At 38.3% G+C, this 23,364-nt stretch overlaps 1 long non-coding RNA gene across 3 annotated transcripts in view; it reads right to left on the bottom strand.

Annotated features, from left to right (window-relative positions):
• LOC139436316 (uncharacterized) overlaps positions 1-23,364 on the bottom strand; it is a 272,961-nt gene that overhangs the window by 157,662 nt on the left and 91,935 nt on the right. The gene's annotated exons all lie outside the window — the stretch shown is intronic.

Raw genomic sequence — 23,364 nt, forward strand, 5'->3', positions numbered from 1 at the left:
TATCTTTAATTTAATTTATTGCTAGATGATAGGGTTTTAAGATGAATAGAAAACTTAAATGGAATGGCCCTCATTCAGTAAGTTCTGTGGTTCCAGTAAGAATTTTTTTTACATATGCTCTTAAGTTTTGGGTACTTTCTATCTCATCTGTTTTAGCTGTGCATTTTTTTCAGGGTGTACTCTACCAGACATGGAACAGTTTAGATCCCAAACTGACAGACTTAGAACATAAGGTATATTTATCCTATGGTTTAGGCCTTGACAGTTTCCTGAAGTCTCTGATTAATTGATAGTATTAACACTGAATTGCAGTTTACAGTATATCTACATTGCAGCCATATGTAACATCAAGTCATTGACTGTATATTTTTCTTTGCTAGTGTTTTTTGGCTTTACACCCTTACTCAGATTTATTCAGGTTGGTTTTGGTGTTATCTGTCTCCTGGGCCAAAAAGCTTACCTGAGGAGAATCAAAGCTACTTTACATTTTAGTTAACAGGTGCTTGGCAGGTTGGCTGTGGGAATTTTGTCCTTTTTTCCTCTTAACTTAAATCCACCACAAAAATTTTAACCACTTTAATAGAAATGTTAAACACCACAAAAACAGAAAATTCAGGTATGTCATTTATTGCGTTGGTATTTTCAAAGAACATTCTGATTTTTTTAAATGCCACAGCTTCTTCCTCAGGGATTATACTGCCTTTTCACTTTTGCACTTGATTTTTCCCACTGTACCTGATGCTGATGGCAGCCAATTGGGTTGTAGGTGCTGTTGGGTTGTAGAAGTTGTGTGGTCATTCTGAGAGTTTGTGGTGCAGTGTGAAAATTCAGATGCTAGAAGCTTTACTGGTAAGAAAATCCAAAAGGAAGAGTTGTATTCATAAACACTGTCAAATTTAGGGATCCTTGTGTGTCAGTCTTTCTTCCTGGGAAAACACTCCTTCCCCAAGTAATTGTGTAGGAAGATAAACTAAAATCATTATCAGGTAATAAATACTCCTGTTTGACCACAACTTTTTCTATATATTTTTTTCTTTTAGTGAAAGCATAGATGTTGGAGAGTCACTTCTCTTGTGCAATCAGTGCACAACTTGGAATTCAAGGAAACTACATTGCTATTTCCACAAATTTGTTTTCAGTTAGCCCTAAGTCCCTCATTCTCATTTTTGAATCAATCTTTGTGTAAACATGACTTGTACATATACTGAGATATATAAAAAAATCAGTAACAGTGTGAACTCTCAAGAATTAAGTAATGACATCGGACTTGCTTTATTTGTTTTATGTAGGCAAGGAGAGGTGTGAGTAATTGAGGAAAAACTTGGCCCACGTTTTTGCTAATACCAAATTTGAGCATGCACTTAGGAGATGGATATGCTTCACAGATCCAGAGACAGTGAAGGTAGAAGAATGCAATGACATAGGATCGGTGTACTCTCTGACATTGCAGTTTACCCAGCATGACTTTCCTTAGAAGGCCCCTCTGTGTGCTGGAGCGGGAGTCCCAATTAACTCCACCCGAAGAATCAACAGAAAGATTTGCAGCTTTTGTGCCATTACAGGAGTCTAGAGTAAATGCCGTGGAAGGGGAAAGATTGGGGGGTGGGGCAGGGCTTTCTTTCCTTTATCTTCATGTCAAGTGAGCAGTGTTGTGTCTTTACTTATAGCATTTGGAAATGATTTACTGGAATTACAAAACCTATTCTTTTAAATTTCAGCTTTGGCTCTGGCTGCTTTTTAGAATAATGCAAGATAAAATACTTGAGGGCTAAAAATGAGGAGGGCAAAGGGAGACTTGATATTTAAGCAGCTTGAATGGTTTCATTTTTAAAGAAATGCACTTGCCTATCATACTATCTCTCCAGTGAAATGATTACCCCTCCATTACTCTATTGATACAATATTGTGCATGCATACAGTAACTTGAAATTCATTAACATACTGTAGGTGTTATGTATTCCTATGACAAAAATTTAAGTCTTCAAATTTTTTTAAGTTTTTCTCTTTTTTTTAATTTAATTTTTCCTTTTGGGGGTAAAGTTTGCTCTACCAATAGTGATCATAACAAATTGATCTGTTTTGGATGTTGCTATAGTGACATGCAGTTATATATTTTGTTTTTAAAGGGGGGGGGAGTAAAAGAAACACCAGTGTTAGCTTAATCTTAATGTCTGGTGTTTGCCATGGTGAAATTATAACCATTAAGTGTAGAAGAACAATGACTATGTTCTCTGAATGAGCCTTTGTGCTTTTTGTCATGTTATGCAGTGAACTATATTTAAGGTCTAATCAGTGATTATTTTTCCAAATTCGTGTTTCTCTAAGGAATTATTTCACATATGGACCATTCTTAGCAGTTTTCCTCAGTGACAGAATATCATGAATGTGAGTCATTATGTAGCTATTGTACATTGAGCAAATAAACTTACAGATCTGATGTCAAAAAAAGAAGTGTCCTGACACCTTAAGAAACCAAAGAGAGGAGGTGGGGCAAGATGGCATCTGAGTGAGTGCACGTCATAATCGCTCCCGCAAAGGACCAGCTCAGTAGGGTTGGAATCTTGCTGGAGGGGGTTGTCTTGGTGGCTTGCAAGGCAGGTGTTTGGACATGGATTTGGAGAGACTGCAACAGAAATAGTGCTTGCTAAAGGTAGAATTGTGGTTCTAGCATTGAGGTCAGAAGTTGTGGGGAGGTGGGACCCTTCCCCCTAGGGCTGGCAGTAACAGCATTCCCTGAACTGTCAGTAGTGCAGCAGTGTTTCCAAGACCTGTGTTTCCCAGAAGTGTGGTCAACCAGGTCCGTGACCCCTAAGCCCCCATAGCCCATGTTCCAGACCCACATACCCTGAGTCCACAATATCCCGGTCTTCCCTCTCCTGAGTCCAGTACTCCCTGAGGTACAGGATTACCCTAGCCCTCTGGTTTTGAACTGACTCCCTGATTCTGAGGGTTATGGTGGGAGGTGCAGAAGGGTCAAACAAAAGTGTGGGTTCAATTTTCTTGGCTCCCCACTGCCACCACCCCCTTTTTTTTTTTTTTTTGAGCTTTGAGGAGCATACCAGCCCACTTGGGGAGAGCCTGGGAAGAAAGGATAAGTGAATCTACTGAGAAAGCCCAATTTACCTAAATGCCCTTGGATAGGAAACTTGGTCTGGGAGAAGCAGGAGTCAAAAAATCAACTAGCCTTCTCTAGTAAACCTAAGGAAGAGGGACTGTAGGATGTGTTTTCAAAGCTTCCAATAGCATATTTGGGGTCCCTGGTGAGGTGTGGGTGCTCTCTCTTTGGAAATTAGGAATCATTGTTTTTTCTGGTGATTTGGGTCACCAAGGACCCACTTGAATCTCCTGCTGGACCCCTCACACAGCTTTCCTGATGCCATGGGAGGAGGGAATTGAGAAAGGGAGAAAGGGGGAAGGTCAGACTCCTAAGCATTTTATTTAACTGCAAAGAGAATTCCTTTGGTCTTTTGTGTTGGTTTTCTTGTTTTTCCTTCCTTTTATCTCTTTCTTCTTCTTCTTTTCCTTTTACTTGCTTGCTTTCCACACACCCCTTTTTTTCCCTTTTTTCCTCTTCTTTTTTATATTTTTTATATTAGGTGCTGCAGGGAGTGATTCACATTTGCTGTGTTACCTCATCCTAGATATTCTCTTTTCTGTGTGTACTGATTTTGGCTAATAATGCTATCTACTTTCCTCTACATCTTTCTATCCTCCATCATTTATTGTTTCTCTTATATTCTACCTCTCTCTTTTTTAGCCCCCAATTTTTCTGTCTTTTTATGTCTAATACCTTTGTACTGTCTTCTGTCTTATTCATTCTCTATATTATTGTCCTTTCTTTTCTCTTTCTCTCTATCCTGACCACACTGGTCTTTTAATTCATTCTATATTCCTCCCCATATTCAGTTTACTGTCTCATTATAGGTACTCCACTTTTCTTACTGCTATAATTCTACACAGCTTACATGAGTCTAATATCCATTCTCCTAGATTTCACATGGTTCTTCTGTTAACATTTACTATCAATATTACTATTATCCTTTTTCTTTTCTTACTCCTTTTGCTTTTTCTTGCCCTAATATTTTCCTTCAAGTGAACTTAGCAAAAACAAGGAAATAGAAGAAAAACAAAGTAACAAAGAAAAGAGTTAACATTCACACAAAAACAACTAATTAAACCACAAGACTAGACAAAGAAGCTAATCAACGGAATAAACCTACCAAGATAAAATGATGACCAGACAGCAACAAAAAACTACAAACCAAACCAATAATCAGGAAAACATGGCCCAGTCCAGTGAACAAACTAAAAACAAGGAAGAAGACCAGAACATCGAACAAGAAATTAAAGCTCTCAAAACATATATTAGGGGCCAATTTAATGAAGTCAAGGAAGAGATTAAGAATATGAAGAAAACACTTGAAGAGAATACAGAAGAAAGTGCAATCATGCACAAAAATATAATGGATATGGGGATGAATAGCACAATCTAAGAAATAAAAAATACACTCTCAGCAAATAACAGCAGATTTGAAGAGGCAGAGGAAAGAATTGGTGATGTGGAAGACAGTACATCTGAAATCAAACATATAGTAGAATTGATCGATAAAAAGAAAAATTCCAGCAGGGATTTAGGAACCTGAATGACAATGCAAAACACACATACATATGCATTATAGGCATCCCAGAAGGATAAGAGAAAGGAAAGGGAATAGAAGGGGTTTTGGAGGAAATAATGGCTGAAAACTTCCCAAACCTGTTGAGGGAGATGGTTGTACATGTCCAGGAAGTGCAGCACACCCCAACTAGTATAAATCATAACAGTCCTACTCTAAGACATACACTTGTCAAATTGTCAAAAGAGATCCATCACATACAAGGGAAGCTTGATAAGATGAAGTGCAAATTCTCATCTGAAACCATGGAGGCAAAAAGCCAGTAGTATGGCATAGTTAACATGCTAAAAGAAAAAAGCTGTCAGCCAAGAATACTTTAAATGGCAAAGCTGGCATTCAAAAATGAGGGAGAGTTCAAAATATTCACAGATAAACAGAAACTAAGACATTATGTCAATTGAAACCTGCCTTTCAAGAAATACTAAAGGGAGTTCTGCAGGCTGAAAGGAAAAAACAGGAGAGAGAGAGTTGGAGGAGAGTGTAAGAGCAATAATTTCTCATTTTAAAGAGAAATAAAAACAATACGAAGCATATATAAATCTAAAGAAAACATGGATAATGTAAGTAATTCCTTGACAGTAATAAAATTGAACATTAATGGATTAAACTCACCCATCAAGGGACACAGATTGGAAAAATGAATAAGGAAATATGACCTCTCAATACGCTGTCTACAAGAAATCTACCTTAGACCCAGGGATGAAAGGAGGCTGAAAGTGAATGGTTGGAAAACAATTTTACAAGCAAATAACCAAAAAACAGTGGGAGGAGCTATAAGAATATCTGACAATTAGACTTTAAATGCAAACTGTTGTAAGAGACAAAGAAGGACACTATATATTAATAAAAGGGACACTCTATCAAGAACAGAGAACAATCATAAACATTTAAGCACCTAACCAGGGTGCATCAAATACATGAGGCAAACACTGGGAAAACTAAATGGAGAAATAGATGCCTCTACAATTATAGTGGGGGATATCACCATTAGACAGAACATCTTGACAAAGAATTAATAAAGAAACAAAGACTTTGAATTATACATTAGTGGATCAGGACCCAATACACAATTACAGAACATTACACCCAAATACAGCAGGATATACATTCTTCTTGAGCACACAAGGATCATTCTCCAGGATGGACCACATGCTAGGTCACATAAAAACTCCCAATGAATTCAGAAAGATTGAAGTTATACAAAAGCATTTCCCTGACCAAAATGGAATGAAGGTGGAAATCAGTTAAGGACAGAGAACCAGATCAGGCACAAAGATATACATTTTAAATGATACATTCTTACACAAGCAGTGGGTTAAGGAAATCACAAAAGAAATTAGTAACTACCTTGAAAGAATGAAAATGACAACACAATGTATCAAAAACCTATGGTTTTGCAGCAAAAGGTGTACCAAGAGGGAAATTCATAGCCATAAATGCTTATATTAAAAATAAGAAACCCTAAGTTGCAAAGCAATAGGAAAAAGCCCAAGAAGGTCTGAAAACCAGAGAATGGAGTTTGGACTTGATCCTATAAGCATAGATCAAGTTACTAACTAAAGATTTTAGGCTACAAGGAAAGTCATGAGGAGTAAATGGTCCAAACTGAATAGAACTGTTACAGACTGCAAGGAAGAAACTAGAAAGTGAAAAGATCACTTACTTTTAATGTACAGTGGTGATGGTAACATGACATTTTGAATATAATTAATGCCACTGTATTATATATCTAAATGTGGATAGAAGGGGAAATTTGGGGTGGTATATACATTGATAGAATAAAAATTAAAAGTAAACAACAATAGGACTACACAATACAGTGAACCCTAAAGGAAATAGGACTATAATTAATAGGACAATTATATTATTCACAATTGCTAAAAGATGGAAAAACCTAAGTATTCATCAACCAATGAATTAATAAGCAAAATCTGGTATTTTCATACAGTGGAATATTATTCAGAAGTAAGAAAAAATCAATTGCAAAGTAAAGACAATGTGGAGGAGCACTGAGGATATTAGGTTGAGTAAAGGAACCAGACACAAGAGGGCAAACACTTTATGGCCTCACTAATATGATCTAAATACAATGAATAGACTTACGGAGTTGGGACTATGAAATGAAATTTGGTGGGAGATGGAATGTGGATGAAAAGGGGAAGATGATGCTGGTATATATAGAATAGTTAATCAGATAAAATGTATATATGGTAATGCTTGAACTTGATGGCAACACATTGTGAATGTAACAAACACTGATGATTTATGAAGGAGAATGTGGCCAAAAACAGAGTCTAGGAAAATTAAGGTTAGAGGACAGCTGAAGAATAATATTGGGAATGTAGAACACTGATTTTGGCAGGAGATTGTGATAAATAAGACGGAGGAATTGACTTCTACTACATGTTAAGAATGTGCTGATACAATGGAAAAATATAAATTATTTGGAACTATAATTAACACCACTGTGATGATTTTCCAGCAAAAGCAAGGTTGATAATACATTAATGCTCAGGGTTAAAAAAAGAGTTTGGTTTTCTGAAATCTGAATAGGATTAAGCAGTTTTTCTCTTCATTATTTTTTCATTAATACGGCATAATTATGATATTTAACTAATCTATCTTTATGAGCACTACAGGAACAACTGAGTTAGAATTTGCAATTAGACCAGAGAAAGAAGAGAAAGAACTTTTTAGGAGGAATGTATCCATAACTTGTTGAGTGCATTTTTCTATTATATTTTTCTGAATTTGAAATAAGGTTATAAAAAATAGTACAATGATAATAATATTTACTCATGATTGTAACAAAGGTACCACACTAATGTAAAATGTTTAAAATGGGGGCAGGAAATGGGAACACTTTATGCATCTTTCTGGAAATCTACAAAATCTCTAATAAAAAAATCTTGAAGGCAAAGATAAATACCTCTTAATACATGGGGCAATGAAGTGGTACTAAGAATTTTAAAAAGGACAGAATTTGCAGACTCAAGCAAATGCTGCATTTTTTAAGGCGGGGATAAGGTGAAGGATGACATATGAGTTTCCAATCCCAGGTGAGATTCAAGATCAGTTCCAAAGGACAGTTGGTTTCACAGAAAGATAAGAAATTACATTTTAGACACATTACATCAGACCCACAGAGCGGATATTCATGTAAAATCTACCAAAGAAAAAAGGTGGATGCTGGATTCAAACAAATTGATGAAAAACCAATGCTTAAATTACAGATTTGTGGGTAATTGTATAAAAAGCACAAGTAAATGTGGGTAAATAAGAGATCTGCAAAGGGAAAAAGACTGGAGAGGGTAAAAAGCAAAAGTAAAAAGCCTTAACCACTAATATTAAACTGAGAATATGGAGGAAGTGTAAATGAGGGAGAAATAAGGGCCCAAGAGGATCTGAACAATAGGGCTGCAGAAATCAAGAAAAAGCAACGATTCAGGAAGAATCTATGTCATAGGAAGGGTTTTTTTTTTTATGACTTTGAAAGTCTGTGACTTTCTAATCACTTTGAGAAACAATGTGATTGAGAAAAAACACTGGATTTTTAATCACTGTTTTGACTCTTCTTAGTTCATTAGAACTACAGAATATTTTCACCAAAAAAAATTATGTAGGTATAGATAGATAAATGGATGACCAAAACTTACAAGTGCATGTAGAAAGATTAACTGGATCATATCAAGGCTCAATATTGTAGCCAAGGGATACTTATTTCTTCTACCACAATTTTTCCAATAAAAAAATTCCAAATCCTCTAAATTCATTCTGAGCATTAAACAAAAGAAAAAAAAAAAACCACCAACCACAAAAATCACATTACTTAGAAATAATAAGAGAAATGTGGTCCTTCAACTATACCAAAAGAAGGGTGTCATAATAAAATATATCACTAATTCAGAATTAAAAGCATTTCTTTGAAAGTATAAAACTAAAATTAGCACTATACTTTTAAATACATGTCCCAGAGACTTAAATCTTTGGTCTGTTCTGAGCCCTGAATCTCAGCAGAGTTACACCTACTCACCAGTTCACTGGACTCACCCAGGTCAACTAACGAGATGATGATGGACAACATCCATCCCAAGGAACAGAGAGTGTGTGCAGCTGCAAGCAAGATGGTTCCATCCATCTGCCCCATGTGATCTAAGCCCCTCCCAATTAGAAACAAGAGTTGGGCATCACCATTCCCAAATCCTCAACATTGGGGAGTGAACAGTGGACTAAAGTAGACTTAGTAGTATACAATTAAAGAATTATTGCTATTTTATTCTAGTAATGGAAATTACTTTGACCATTGTAAAGGCAGTGGCCACCAGAGGTCCTGAGGGGAAGGGAAAGAGAAGAATAGGTTCAACATGGGTGCATTTTCAGGACATTGGAATTGTCCTGCATCACATTGCAATGACAGATACAGCCCTCTACACATTTTGTCATAACCTATAAAGTTGTGTCAAGCAGAATGTAAACTATAGTCCATGCTCAGTAGCAATACTTCAATATGTGTTCAACAATTGGAACCAATGTATCACACTAATCAAAGATTTTCTTAATGGAGGAAAGTGGGAGAGAGTTTCAGACTCTTGCTGCCAACGATGGCTCAAAATGGCAAGATGTACAATGATATCACCTCCAGATTGGCACGGTTTCATAGTGCTGAAGGGCATTATGCACCAGGCTGGTGGAATACTGGAGCCTACCCTCCTAGCTTTTCTCTAGGGTCAATGGTGCTGCAACATGCTGGCTGTATGAAGGGCATACTAAGTGGAGCAATGATTACCAGAGACATGTAAGTAGAACTTAAAACAATTGGCACTATGCCCTCCTCCCACGGAGAGAGAACATGTATGGTATTGCAATCCTGGAGCGTAGATTTTTAATTGCCACTCAAAAAGAAACTTATGCATTAGTTGCTGTATTAATTACTATTAAGCACAGTACCTATATGCCTAACGATTATAATGAGACATTTCTGTTCTAGATCATATGCAGAGGGATAATGAACATGTTAAAAGGTCCTGGTAAGCTTCATTTTCTAAGTAGTTAATGAAAGGCATGCTTAACCCAGATCTCTTCCTAGCCCTTATTCCAAAACCTGTCCCACTCATATCCTGGGGCTGACTGGCAAACCACATTCCATCCTACCAGAGTTAAGCATTTTCCCACGAGGAAGGAAATGGCAAAGAGGTGGCTGCCACGGCAGGGGCTCCATGGGGTGCAGGTCAAAAGGCTATCTGGGAGCTCCTTTAGAGACATTGCACCCACACTGACAAAACTGCTTCAGCTTTAAAGCAATTTCATGTTCCATCTATTCTTCCCTACTCCTCCTCTCACGACCTTTGGTAACTACTTTCTTACATTGATTTTACAAGTTCTTCAGTTTCACATGCTAATAACTACAATAGCAATAAATCTACAGTAGTCCATGGTTACACTCCCCACTTTTTTTTTCAAATTCTCAATTTATTCATTTTTTTTAAAAATACTACATTAAAAAAATATGAGGTCCCATTCACCCCCACTGCTTTCACCCCACCACTCCCCCCACAGTAACACTCTCCCCCATAATCATGACACATCCATTGCATCTGGTGAGTACATCTCTGGGCATCGCTGCACCCCATGGCCTGTGGTCCACACCAGAGCCGACACCCTCCCACGTTCCATCCAGTGGGCCATGGGAGAACATACAATGTCCAGCAATTGTCCCTGCAGCACCACTCAGGACAACTCCAAGTCCCGAAAATGCCTCCACATCTCATCTCTTCCTCCCATTCCCTGCACCCAGCAACCACCATGGCCACTTTTTCCACACCAATGCCACATTCTCTCGATTATTAACAATAGTTCATGAAGAGAATATGATTAAGTCCACTCTAATCCTTACTGTATTCCTCCTTCCTGTGGACCTTGGCTTGGTTATGTCCATTCCACATCTATGTCAAGAGGGGGCTTAGATTCCACATGGATACTGGATGCAATCCTCCTGCTTTCAGTTGTAGGCACTCTAGGCTCCATGGTGTGGTGGTTGACATTCTTCAACTCTATGTTAGCTGAGTGGGGTAAGTCCAATAAATGAGAGTGTAGGAGCTGAAGTCTGTTGAGGCTCAGGGCCTGGCTATCATATTGTCAGTCCAGAGATTCAAATCCACTAGATATATATTAAACCCCAGCACAAACTACAATTCCAGTAAAGTAGCAAGAAAGGCTTGTGAAAAGAGATCACATCTGAGTTCAATTCCACCACGCAGAAACACCGGCTCCAAAGAGGGCCAACTGACATGGCAGTGAACTCCATCTGCCACGACCATAGAACCCGTGGGCCTCCTTAGCCCTCAAAAGAACCAATACCTGGGGTTGTATCTACTTTATCTGTCTCTGAGACTCTGCTCAGGTGTGCATGAGGGCCATCCTTCTGACAACCTCCAGAATCTTTTTAGAGACTTATAGCCATACAAACTCACCTGTCCCTTCCATTTGCCCCTTACTTTAGGTCAAACAGCATTTTTAGCTCCTGTTATTGTATGTAGACAGGGATATTCTGCTGGTCTGCATTGAACCTTTAATTCAAGGTCATTTTCTAGCTATGTCATCAGCTGGCACTCGGCAGTGATCCCTCGGTGCCAGGGAGGCCCACCGCCAGGTGCCATGCCCAACGCTGGGGGGAAGGCACCACACCCACATGCTGAGTTTGGTTTCGAGACTGGCCACATTTGAGTAACATGGAGGCTGTCAGGAGGGAACTCTCAGGCACAGTGCTGGTCTAGGCCTTGTTCTTATTTCAGGTGTATAGGCGCACAAGCATAGTCATTACTATCAGGGGTTCACTGTTGGACCCTCATTCCTTCCTGATCCTTGCTATTGCACCTGGGGGACTGCCGCTGCTCCCCTAGGGGCCACGACAGAGCCCCCACCCCTGGCAAGGAACCCAGTAGCCCCCAGCTGTTGTTTTTAATTGTTTCCACTATGAGTATATCCAAACATTTCCATGCACCCTGGACACATGCCCTGTATAACTCCCGGTCAACAATATGTCCCCAGTCAATAACATCCCATACCAGTATTCCTCCACTACCATTGTTGAACCACTCTGTGATCCAAAACTTCCTGAAAAGTGAAGCCCAATATAATGTCAGGTTCCCTTAATAGTAAAATGGAATATAGCGATGAGTTTAAAGGTTAGATATAGAATACATATTGATTTGGAAAAATTCTACATCCTTTTTCTATTCTTTTTTCCCTAATTATTGAGCTTCTCTTCACAAGAGCCATAGATCACAATAATTCATATATACAATATACAGTATTCTCATATATCCATTATAAAACCTTTTCCCTTCCACAGCCATAGTCTTTTAACTTATTCATATCATATTGACTGAAAATGATGTACAGATATTAAGACAACAGCTTTCAAACAAGGTAACATTTGTGCTTACATTGTGGTTTATACTTTAGGCTACACAGTTTTCTAAATTTTTTAGTTATCCTATGTTTTACATTATGGTTTACATTATTAGTCTGTCATCCCCTATATGTTTTTGGTGTAATCTTATATGTTTTATATCCATCCTTGTGTACTCTTGTGAAACACTTCTTTTGCCCTCACATTTACTTTGGTTCCCTCTATTGAATATTTCCCCCTCCCCTTGGGGCCCACAGTGACAGTCAATCTTCATTTCTTGAGGAGCCATGTTCAGAGGTACTTGCAACAGTGTTGAGGACTTGACTTACTCAACTGCCCTAATGCCATGGGAGCCACCCTTTCTCTTGAGAGATACAGTTCCCGCCTTTTGATGGCATTAGTCCTCCCCAGGATGTGGGTCTACCTTCACTCTCATTATATGGGTCTCTACCCAATGGTGTAACCCACTCTGGCAAAATGAGCATTCAGATATTCCCTAGGAGTCTGTCCTGCATTAGATTATCCCCTTTGAGTATGTTAAACAGGTAACTTTCCTAATTATATTTTGAAAAGGTTTTCTCAGCATTATACTCTCAACCAACACCTGACAATCTCCTATGTTCGTATGTTGTCCCACCCTCCCCCCCTATTTCTTGGGCAATATTACCCATCGGCCCATCCCTAGCCCCGCTCAAACCCACAAAGCCCCACCCAAAGGTAATCCTATGCCATTTTTTCTCTTCCTTGTACACATACTTATCTCCAGCTTATCATAGATTCCACCCCTTCAGGCGTCGGCTCACATCCTTCCTCCACCCCCCGATTTCCTATAAGCTTATTTTCCAGTCTCTAGCTCTCTGAGGCAGCTTGCTTATTTCATATCATTGAGGTCATGTAGTATTTGTCCTTCAATGTCTGGGTTGCTTCACTCAACATAAGGGTCTCAAGATTCATCCATGTTATCATGTGTGTTTGTAGTGTATTTGTTCTTATAGCTGAGTAGTATTCCATTGTATGTATATACCACATTTTATTGATCCACTCATCTGTTGATGGGCATTTGGGTTGATTCCAACTTTTGGCGATAGTGAACAAAGCTGCTATGAACACTGGTGTGCATATATCGGTTTGTGTCCTTGTTTTCAGTTCTGCTGGATATATACCCAGCAAAGGAATTCCTGGGTCATATAGCAAATCTTTGGTTAGTTTTTTGAGAAACCACCAAACTGTCCTCCAGAATGGTTGGATCCTTCTGCATTCCCACAAGCAGTCGGTGAGTGTTCCATTTCTATACATCCTCTCCGGCATTTGTATTCTTCTGTTTTTTTCATAGCTGCCAATCTTATGGGAGTGAGATGGTATCTCATTGTAGTTTTGATTTGCATTTCCCTGATAGCTAGAGATTTGGAGCATTTTTTCATGTGCTTTTCAGCCATTTGTATTTCTTCCTTGGAGAAGTGTCTGTTTAAATCTTTTTCCCATTTTTTAAATGGGTTGTTTATCTTTTTATTTTCCAGACATAGGAGTTCTTTATATATGCAGGTTATAAGTCTCTTATCGGATATATGGTTGCCAAATATTTTCTCCCATTGTGTAGGCTCCCTTTTTATTTTCTTGACAAATTCCTTTGAGGTACAGAAGGCTTTAATTTTGAGGAAGCCCCATTTATCTATTTATTCTTTTGCTGCTCATGCTTTTGGTGTGATGTTCATGAAGCCATTTCCTATTAAAAGGTCTTGTAGATGTTTCCCTACACTGCTTTCCAAGGTCTTTATGGTCTTGGCTCTTATATTTAGGTCTTTGATCCATCTTGAGTTCATCTTTGTATAAGGTGTGAGATGGTAATCCTCTTTCATTCTTCTACATATGGATATCCAGTTCTCCAGGCACCATTTGTTGAATAGGCCATTCTCTCCCAGTTGAGAGGGTTTGGTGAGTTTATCGAATATTATATGGCTATATATATGAGGTTCTATATCAGAACTTTCAATTCAATTCCATTGGTCTATGTGTCTCTCCTTATGCCAATACCATGCTGTTTTCACTACTGTAGCTTTGTAGTATGTTTTGAAGTCAGGTAGTGTGATTCCTCCAATTTTGTTTTTCTTTTTCAATATGTCTTTGGCTATTCAGGGCCTCTTTCCTATCCAAATAAATGTCATAGTTTTTCTAGTTCCTTAAAGAAGGCTGTGTTGATTTTTACTGGGATTGCATTGAATGTGTAGATCAGCTTTGGTAGGATAGATATCTTAATAATATTTAGTCTTCCTATCCATGAACAGGGTATATTCTTCCATTTATTTATATCTTCTTTGATTTCCTTGAACAGTCTTGTATAGTTCTTGGTGTATAAGTTTTTTACATCTTTAGTTAAATTTGTTCCTAAATATTTTATTTTTTTTACTATTGTGAATGGTATTTGTTTCTTGATTTCCTCCTGATCTTGCTCATTATTGGTGTACAGAAATGCTACTGATTTTTGCGCATTGATCTCATAACCTGCAACTTTACTAAACTCATTTATGAGTTCTAGAAGCTTTGTTGTAGACATCTCAGGGTTTTCTATGTATAGGATCATGTCATATGCAAATAATGAAATTTTGACTTATTTCCAATTTGAATGCCTTTTATGTATGGTTCTTGTCTCAGTGCTTGAGCAAGTACTTCTAAGACAATGTTAAATAGAAGGGGACACAGTGGGCATCCTTGTCTTGTTCCTGACTTTAGAGGGAAGGATTTTAGGATTTCTCCATTGTAAATGATGTTGGCTGTGGGTTTTTCATATATACTCTTTATCATGTTCAAAAATTTCCTTGTATTCCAATTTTTTGGAGTGTTTTTATCAAGAACGGGTGCTGTATTTTGTCAAATGCTTTTTCTGCATCTATAGATATAATCATGTGATTTTTTTCTTTCAATCTATTTATATGGTGTATTACATTGATTGTTTTTCTTATGTTGAACCATCCTTGCATACGTGGAATAAATCCCACTTGGTCGTGAAGGATAATTAATGTGTTGAATACAATTAGCAAGTATTTTGTTAAGTATTTTTGCATCTAGGTTCATTAGAGAAATTGGTCTGTAATTTTCCTTTCTTGTGGTGTCTCTGTTTAGTTTTGCTACTAGGGTAATGTTGGCATCATAGAAGGAGTTAGGCAATGTTCCTTCTGTTTCGATTTTTTGGAAGAGTTTCAGCAGGATTGGTGTTAGTTTTTTCCAGAATGTTTTGTAGAATTCACCTGTGAAGCCATCTGGCTCTGGGCTCTTCTTAGTTGGGAGATTTTTAATGACTGATTCTATCTCTTTACTTGTGATTGGTTTGTTGAGATCATCAATTTCTTCTTTCGTCAATATAGGCTGCTTATGTGTTTCTAGGAATTTGTCCATTTCCTCTGAATTGTCATTTTTGTTGGAATATAGTTTTTCAAAGTATCCTCTTATGATAGCCTTTATTTCTGTGGGGTCAGTGGTAATATTTGCTTTCTCATTTCTTATTTTGTGTATTTGCATCTTCTTTCTTTTTTCTTTGTTAGTCTCGCTAATGGTTTGTCAATTTTACTGATCTTCTCAAAAAACCAACTCTTGGTCTTGTTTATCTTTTCAAGTGCTTTCTTATTTTCTCTTTCATTTAGTTCTGCTCTTATCTTTGTTATTTCCTTCCTTCTTCCTGTGGGATTACTTAGTTGTTTTTTTTTTTCTAATTCCTCCAAATGTGCAGTTAGTTCTTCAATTTTTGCTCTTTCTTCTTTTTTGATGTATGAATTTATGGCTATCAGTTTCCCTCTCAGTACTGCTTTTCCTGCATCCCATAAATTTTGGTATGTTGTGTTATCATTATCATTTGTTTCAAGGTAGTCATTGATTTCTTTTGAGATTTCCTCCTTGACCCACTGTTTTTCTAAGAGTGTGCTGTTTAATTTCCATATCGTGGTGTGAAATCTGGTCCTCTGGCCCTTGCAGATTTCCAGCTTCACTCCACTGTGGTCAGAGATACTATTTTGTATGATTTTGATCTTTCTGAATTCATTAAGCCTTTCTTTCTGGCCTAGCATATGGTCTATTTTGGAGAACGATCCATGTGCACTTGAGAAAAATGTATATCCTGCTGTGTTTGGGTGTAATGATCTGTAAATGTCTACTAGATCCATCTCCTCTAATATACTGTTCAAATATTTAGTTTCTTTAGTGATTCTCTTTTGAGATGTTCTGTCCAGAGTTGATAGTGGTGTGTTAAAATCCCCCACTATAATTGTAAATCCATCTATTCTTTCAGTTAGTTTTTCCAGCATTTGCCTCACGTATTTAGAGGCGCCCTTGTTAGGAGCATAAATATTTATGATTGTTTGTTCTTCTTGAGAGATTGTCCCTTTCACTAATACGTAGTATCCTTCTTTGTCTCTCACAATTGTTTTGCATTTAAAGTCTATTTTGTCTGATATTAATATAGCTACTCCTGCCATTTTTTTGGTTATTGTTTGCTTGTAAGACTGTTTTCCAACCATTCACTTTCAGCCTCCATGAATCTCTGCGTCTAAGATGTGTCTCTTGTAGACAGCATATAGATGGGTCATATTTCCTTATCCAATGTCCCAGTCTGAATCTTTTGATAGGTGAGTTTAATTCGTTGACATTATTACTTTCAAGGAATTATTTATGTTAACCATATTTTTTTTTTTTAAAGATTTATTTATTTATTTAATTTCCCCCCCTCCCCTGGTTGTCTGTTCTTTTTTTTTTTATTTAATTTTTTTATTTTTTATTGATTTTGTAATAATATTACATTAAAAATATATATGTGAGGTCCCATTCAACCCACCCCCCCACCCCCCCCTCTCCCCCCCCCCCCCCCAACAACACTCGTTCCCATCATCATGACACATCCATTGGATTTGGTAAGTACATCTTTGGGCACCTCTGCACCTCATATACATTAGTTCACATCATGGCCCATACTCTCCTCTATTCCATCAAGTGGGCCCTGTGAGGATTTACAATGTCCGGTGATTACCTCTGAAGCACCATCCAGGGCAGCTCCATGTCCCGAAGACGCCTCCACCTCTCATCTCTTCCTGCCTTTCCCCATACCCTTTGTCCATTATGTCCACTTTTCCCAATCCAATGCCACCTCTTCTATGTGGACATTGGATTGGTTGTGTCCATTGCACCTCTATGTCAAGAGGAGGCTCAGATTCCACCTGGATGCTGGATGCAATCCTCCCATTTTCAGTTGTAATCACTCTAGGCTCCATGGTGTGGTGGTTGTCCTTCTTCACCTCCATCTTAGCTGAGTGTGGTAAGTCCAATAAATCAGATTGTAGGTGCTGGAGTCTGTTGAGGCTCAGGATCTGGCTATCACATTGTCAGTCCAGAGATTCAAATCCCCTAAATATATCTTAAACCCCAACATTAACTGCACCTCCAGCACATTAGCATGAAAGTCTTATGAAGGGAGATCCCATCTGAGTCCAGATTCATCACACATAAACACCATTTCCAAAGAGGGGCCATCTGCCCTGGTAGTTAACCCCATCGGCCATGACCATAACTCCCATGGGTCTCTTTAGCCCTCAAAGGAACCAATATCTGGGGGTTGTATCTGCTTTATCTGTCTCTCTGACTCTGCTCAGTTGTGCATGAGGGCAAACCTTCTGCCAGCCTCCAGACTCTTTTTTAGAAACTCGTAGCCATATAAACTCATTTCTCCTTTCCATTTCCCCCTTACTTTAGGTCAAACAGCATTTTAAAGTCATGGTATTTTATGTAGACATGGATATTCTGCTGATCCGCATTGAACCTTCCGTATAAGGTCATTTTCCAGTTGCATCATCAGTTGGTAGTTGATAGTGGTCCCTCGTTGCCAGGGAGGCTCATCCCCGGGTGTCATGTCCCGCGCTGGGGGGAAGGCATTGCATTTACATGCTGAGTTTGGCTTCGAGACTGGCCACATTTGAGTAACATGAAGGCTGACAGAAGGAAATTCCCAGGCACAAAGTTGCTCTAGGCCTTGTTCTTATTTTGGATTTATCAGCTCACAAGCATAGTCATTAGCATCTGGGGCTCACTATTGAACCCTCACTCCCTCCCGGTCCCCACCACTGTACCTGGGAGACTGTCGCTGTTCCCCTAGGGACCACGACAGAGCACCACTGGCCAGGAACCCAGTACCCCCCCTACTGTGGTTTTTAATTGTTGCCACTATGAGTATATCCAAACATTACCATGCACCCTGGACATATGTTCTGTACAGCTCCCTGTCAGTCATATATCACCTGTCATTGGTATCCCATACCAGTATCCCTCCATTGCCATTGTTGAAACACTCTGTGATCCAGAACTCCCGAAATTTGAAGCCCAATATAATGTCATGGTCCCTTACTAGTGAATGGCATATAGCGATGAGTTTAAAGGATAGATAAAGAACTTGGATAAAGTTAGATAAAGAACTTAGATAAAGAATGTTGACTTGAAAAAATTCCACATCCTATTTTTTTCTTTTTTTTCTTTTTTTTTCCCCCCCCCCCCTCCCTAATTATTCAGCTTTTCTTCACAGGAGTCCTAGACCACAGCAATGTATATATATAATATACAGCACTCCCACACATCCACCAGAAAACCTTTTCCCTTCCACAGTGATACTCTTACGCCCTATTCATATCATATTTACTTAAAGTGATGTACAGAGTCTGAGACATTAGCTTTCTAACAAGGTGACATCTGTGCTTACATTATGGTGCATACATTAGGATACACAGTTCTTTACATTTTTAGTTATCCTATGTTTTACATTATGGTTTACATTATCAGTCTGTCATCTCCTATATGTTATGGTGTAATATTACATGTTTTATATCCATCTTTGTATACTCTCAAGAAACTCCTCTCTTACCCCCCATTTACTTTGGTTCCACACATTTAACGTCCATTTTCCCTTCCACCTTGGTGCCCTCAGTGATAGCCAACCTCCGTTTCCTGAGGAGCCACTTCCAGAGATAGATGGAATAGTGTTCAGGGCCTAACTTGCTCAACTGCCCCAATGCCCTGGGAGCCACCCTTTCTCTCGAGGGATACAGTTCCCTCTATTGGATGGCATTAGTCTTCCCCAGGATGTGGGTCCACCCCCACTCTCACTACTTGGGTTTCTACCCATGGTGTCACCCACTCTGGCAGAATGAGCATTTAGACATTGCCCAGGAGCCCGTCCTGCATCAGACCCTCCCCTCTGAGCATTCTAAACAGGTAACCCTCTTTATTATATTTTGATATGATTTTCTAGGCATTTTACTCTCCACCAACACCTGACCCTCTCCTGGTTCGTATGCTACCCCTCCCTCCCCCCACTTTTGGGCAACGTTACCCATCCGTCCCTCCCCAGCCACCCTCAAACCCGCAAAGCCCCAAGCAAAGGCAACCCCTTGCCCCCCTTTTATCTCTTCTTTGTGTTCATACTTACCACCATCTCGTCTTAAATTCCACCCCTGCAGACATTGGCTCATATCCTTCCTCCACCCTCCGATTTCCTGCAAGCCTATCGTTCAGTCTCTTGCTATCTAGGGCAGCTTGTTTATTTCATATCATTGAGGTCATGTAGTATTTGTCCTTCAATGTCTGGGTTGCTTCACTCAACATAAGGTTCTCAAGATTCATCCATGTTATCACATGTGTTTGTAGTGTGTTTGTTCTTACAGCCGAGTAGTATTCCATTGTGTGTATATACCACATTTTATTGATCCACTCGTCTGTTGATGGGCATTTGGGTTGATTCCAACTTTTGGCAATAGTGAACAATGCTGCTATGAACATTGGTGTACATATATTGGTTTGTGTTCTTGTTTTCAGTTCTGCTGGGTATATTCCCAGCAGTGGTATTGCTGGGTCATATGGCAAATCTATGGCTAGTTTTTTGAGAAACCGCCATACGTTCTCCAGAATGGTTGGATCCTTCTGCATTCCCACCAGCAGTGGATGAGTGTTCCCCTTCCTTCACATCCTCTCCAGCACTTCTTTTCTTCTGTTTTTTTCATAGCTGCCAATCTTATGGGTGTAAGATGGTATCTCATTGTGGTTTTGATTTGCATTTCCCTGATAGCTAGAGATTTGGAACATTTTTTCATGTGCTTTCTTGCCATTTGTATTTCTTCTTCGGAGAAGTGTCTGTTTAAGTCTTTTTCCCATTTTTTAAATGGGTTGTTTATCTTTTTATTTTCAAGATATAGGAGTTCTTTATATATGCAAGTTATAAGTTTCTTATCAGATATATGATTGCCAAATATTTTCTCCCACTGTGTGGGCTCCCTTTTTACTTTCTTGACAAACTCCTTTGAGGTGCAGAAGGCTTTAATTTTGAGGAAGTCCCATTTATCTATTAGTTCTTTTGCTGCTCGTGCTTTTGGTGAGATATTCATAAATCCATTACCTATTACAAGGTCCTGTATGTTTCCCTATACTGCTTTCTAAGGTTTTTATGGTCTTGGCTCTTATATTTAGGTCTTTGATCCATCTTGAGTTAATCTTTGTATACGGTGTGAGATGGTAATCCTCTTTCATTCTTCTACATATGGCTATCCAGTTCTCCAGACACCATTTGTTGAATAGGCCACTCTCTCCCAGTTGAGAGGGTTTGGTGGCTTTATCGAATATTATGTGGTTGTATATGTGAGGTTCTATATCAGAGCTTTCAATTCGATTCCATTGGTCTATATGTCTCTCCTTATGCCAATACCATGCTGTTTTCACCACCGTAGCTTTATAGTATGTTTTGAAGTCAGGTAGTGTGATTCCTCCAATTTCGTTTTTCTTTTTCAGTATGTCTTTGGCTATTCGGGGTCTCTTTCCTTTCCAAATAAATTTCATAGTTAGTTTTTCTAGTTCCTTAAAGAAGGCTGCATTGATTTTTATTGGGATTGCATTGAATGTGTAGATCAATTTTGGTAGGATAGACATCTTAATAATGTTCAGTCTTCCTATCCATGAACAAGAAATAGTCTTCCATTTATTTAGGTCTTCTTTGATTTCCTTGAACAATCTTGTATAGTTCTCAGTGTATAAGTTCTTTACCTCTTTAGTTAAATTTATTCCTAAGTATTTGATTTTTTTATTTACTATTGTGAATGGTATTTGTTTCTTGATTTCCTCCTGATCTTGCTCATTACTGGTGTACAGAAATGCTACTGATTTTTGCGCATTGATCTTATAACCTGCGACTTTACTAAACTCATTTATGAGTTCTAGAATCTTCGTTGTAGATCTCTCAGGGTTTTCTATGTATAGGATCATGTCATCTGCAAATAATGAAATTTTGACTTCTTCCTTTCCAATTTGAATGCCTTTTATTTCTGGTTCTTGCCTCAGTGCTTGAGCAAGTACTTCTAAGACAATGTTAAATAGGAGCGGTGACAGTGGGCATCCTTGTCTTGTTCCTGAGTTTAGAGGGAAGGAGTCTAGGATTTCTCCATTGTAAACAATATTGGCTTTAGGTTTTTCATATATACTCTTTATCATGTTCAAAAAATTTCCTTGTATTCCAATCATTTGGAGTGTTTTTATCAAGAAAGGGTGCTGTATTTTGTCAAATGCTTTTTCTGCATCAATAGATATAATCATGTGATTTTTTTCCTTCAATCTGTTTATATGGTGTATTACGTTGATTGATTTTCTTATGTTGAACCATCCTTGCATACCTGGGATGAATCCCACTTGGTCGTGGTGTATAATTCGTTTAATGTGTTGTTGAATACGATTAGCAAGTATTTTGTTAAGTATTTTTGCGTCTAGGTTCATTAGAGAAATTGGTCTGCAATTTTCCTTTCTTGTGATGTCTTTGTTTGGCTTTGGTACTAAGGTAATGTTGGCATCATAGAAGGAGTTGGGTAATGTTCTTTCTGTTTCGATGGTTTGGAATAGTTTCAGCAGGATTGGTGTCAGTTCTTTCCGGAATGTTTTGTAGAATTCACCTGTGAAGCCATCTGGCCCTGGACTCTTCTTAGTTGGGAGATTTTTAATAACTGATTCTATCTCTCTGCTTGTGATTGGTTTGTTAAGATCATCAATTTCTTCTTTTGTCAATATGGGCTGTTTATGTGTTTCTAGGAATTTGTCCATTTCCTCTAGATTGTCATTTTTGTTGGAATATAGTTTTTCAAAATATCCTCTTATGATAGTCTTTATTTCTGTGGGGTCAGTGGTGATATCGCCTTTCTCATTTCTTATTTTGTGTATTTGCATCTTCTCTCTTTTTTTCTTTGTTAGTGTTGCTAAAGGTTTGTCAATTTTGTTAATCTTCTCAAAAAACCAGCTCTTGGTCTTGTTTATCTGTTCAAGTGCTTTCTTATTTTCTATTTCGTTTAGTTCTGCTCTTATCTTTGTTATTTCCTTCCTTCTTCTTCCTGCTGGGTTACTTTGTTGTTGTTTTTCTAATTCCTTCAAATGTGCAGTTAGTTCTTCAATTTTTGCTCTTTCTTCTTTTTTGATATATGAATTTATGGCTATAAACTTCCCTCTCAGTACTGCTTTTGCTGCATCCCATAAATTTTGGTATGTTGTGTTATCATTATCATTTGTTTCAAGGTAGTCATTGATTTCTTTTGAGATTTCCTCTTTGACCCACTGTTTTTCTAAGAGTGTGTTGTTTAATTTCCAAATCGTGGTGTGAAATCTGGGCTTCTTTCCCTTGCAAATCTCCAGCTTGACTCCACTGTGGTCAGAGATAATGTTTTGTATGATTTCAATCTTTCTGAATTCGTTCAGCCTTTCTTTGTGGCCTAGCATATGATCTATCTTGGAGAATGATCCATGTGCGCTTGAGAAAAATGTATATCCTGCTGTGTTTGGGTGTAGCGATCTATATATGTCTATTAGATCAAGCTCCTCTAATATACTATTCAGATGTTTTGTTTCTTTGGTGATTCTCTTTTGAGATGTTCTGTCCAGAGTTGATAGTGGTGTATTAAAATCCCCCACTATAATTGTAGATGTATCTATTCTTTCACTTAGTTTTTCCAGCGTTTGCCTGACGTATTTAGAGGCACCCTTGTTAGGGGCATAGATATTTATGATTGTTCGATCTTCTTGACAGATTTTCCCTTGGACTAAAATGTAGTATCCTTCTTTGTCTCTCACAATTGTTTCACATTTAAAGTCTATTTTGTCTGATATTAATATAGCTACTCCTGCCTTTTTTTGGTTATTGTTAGCTTGTATGATTGTTTTCCAGCCTTTCACTTTCAATCTCCATGCGTCTCTGGGTCTAAGATGTGTCTCTTGTAGACAGCATATGGA

The sequence above is a fragment of the Dasypus novemcinctus genome, chromosome 13, assembly GCF_030445035.2.
Source record: "Dasypus novemcinctus isolate mDasNov1 chromosome 13, mDasNov1.1.hap2, whole genome shotgun sequence".
In the NCBI taxonomy this organism is placed as follows: Eukaryota; Metazoa; Chordata; class Mammalia; order Cingulata; family Dasypodidae; genus Dasypus; species Dasypus novemcinctus.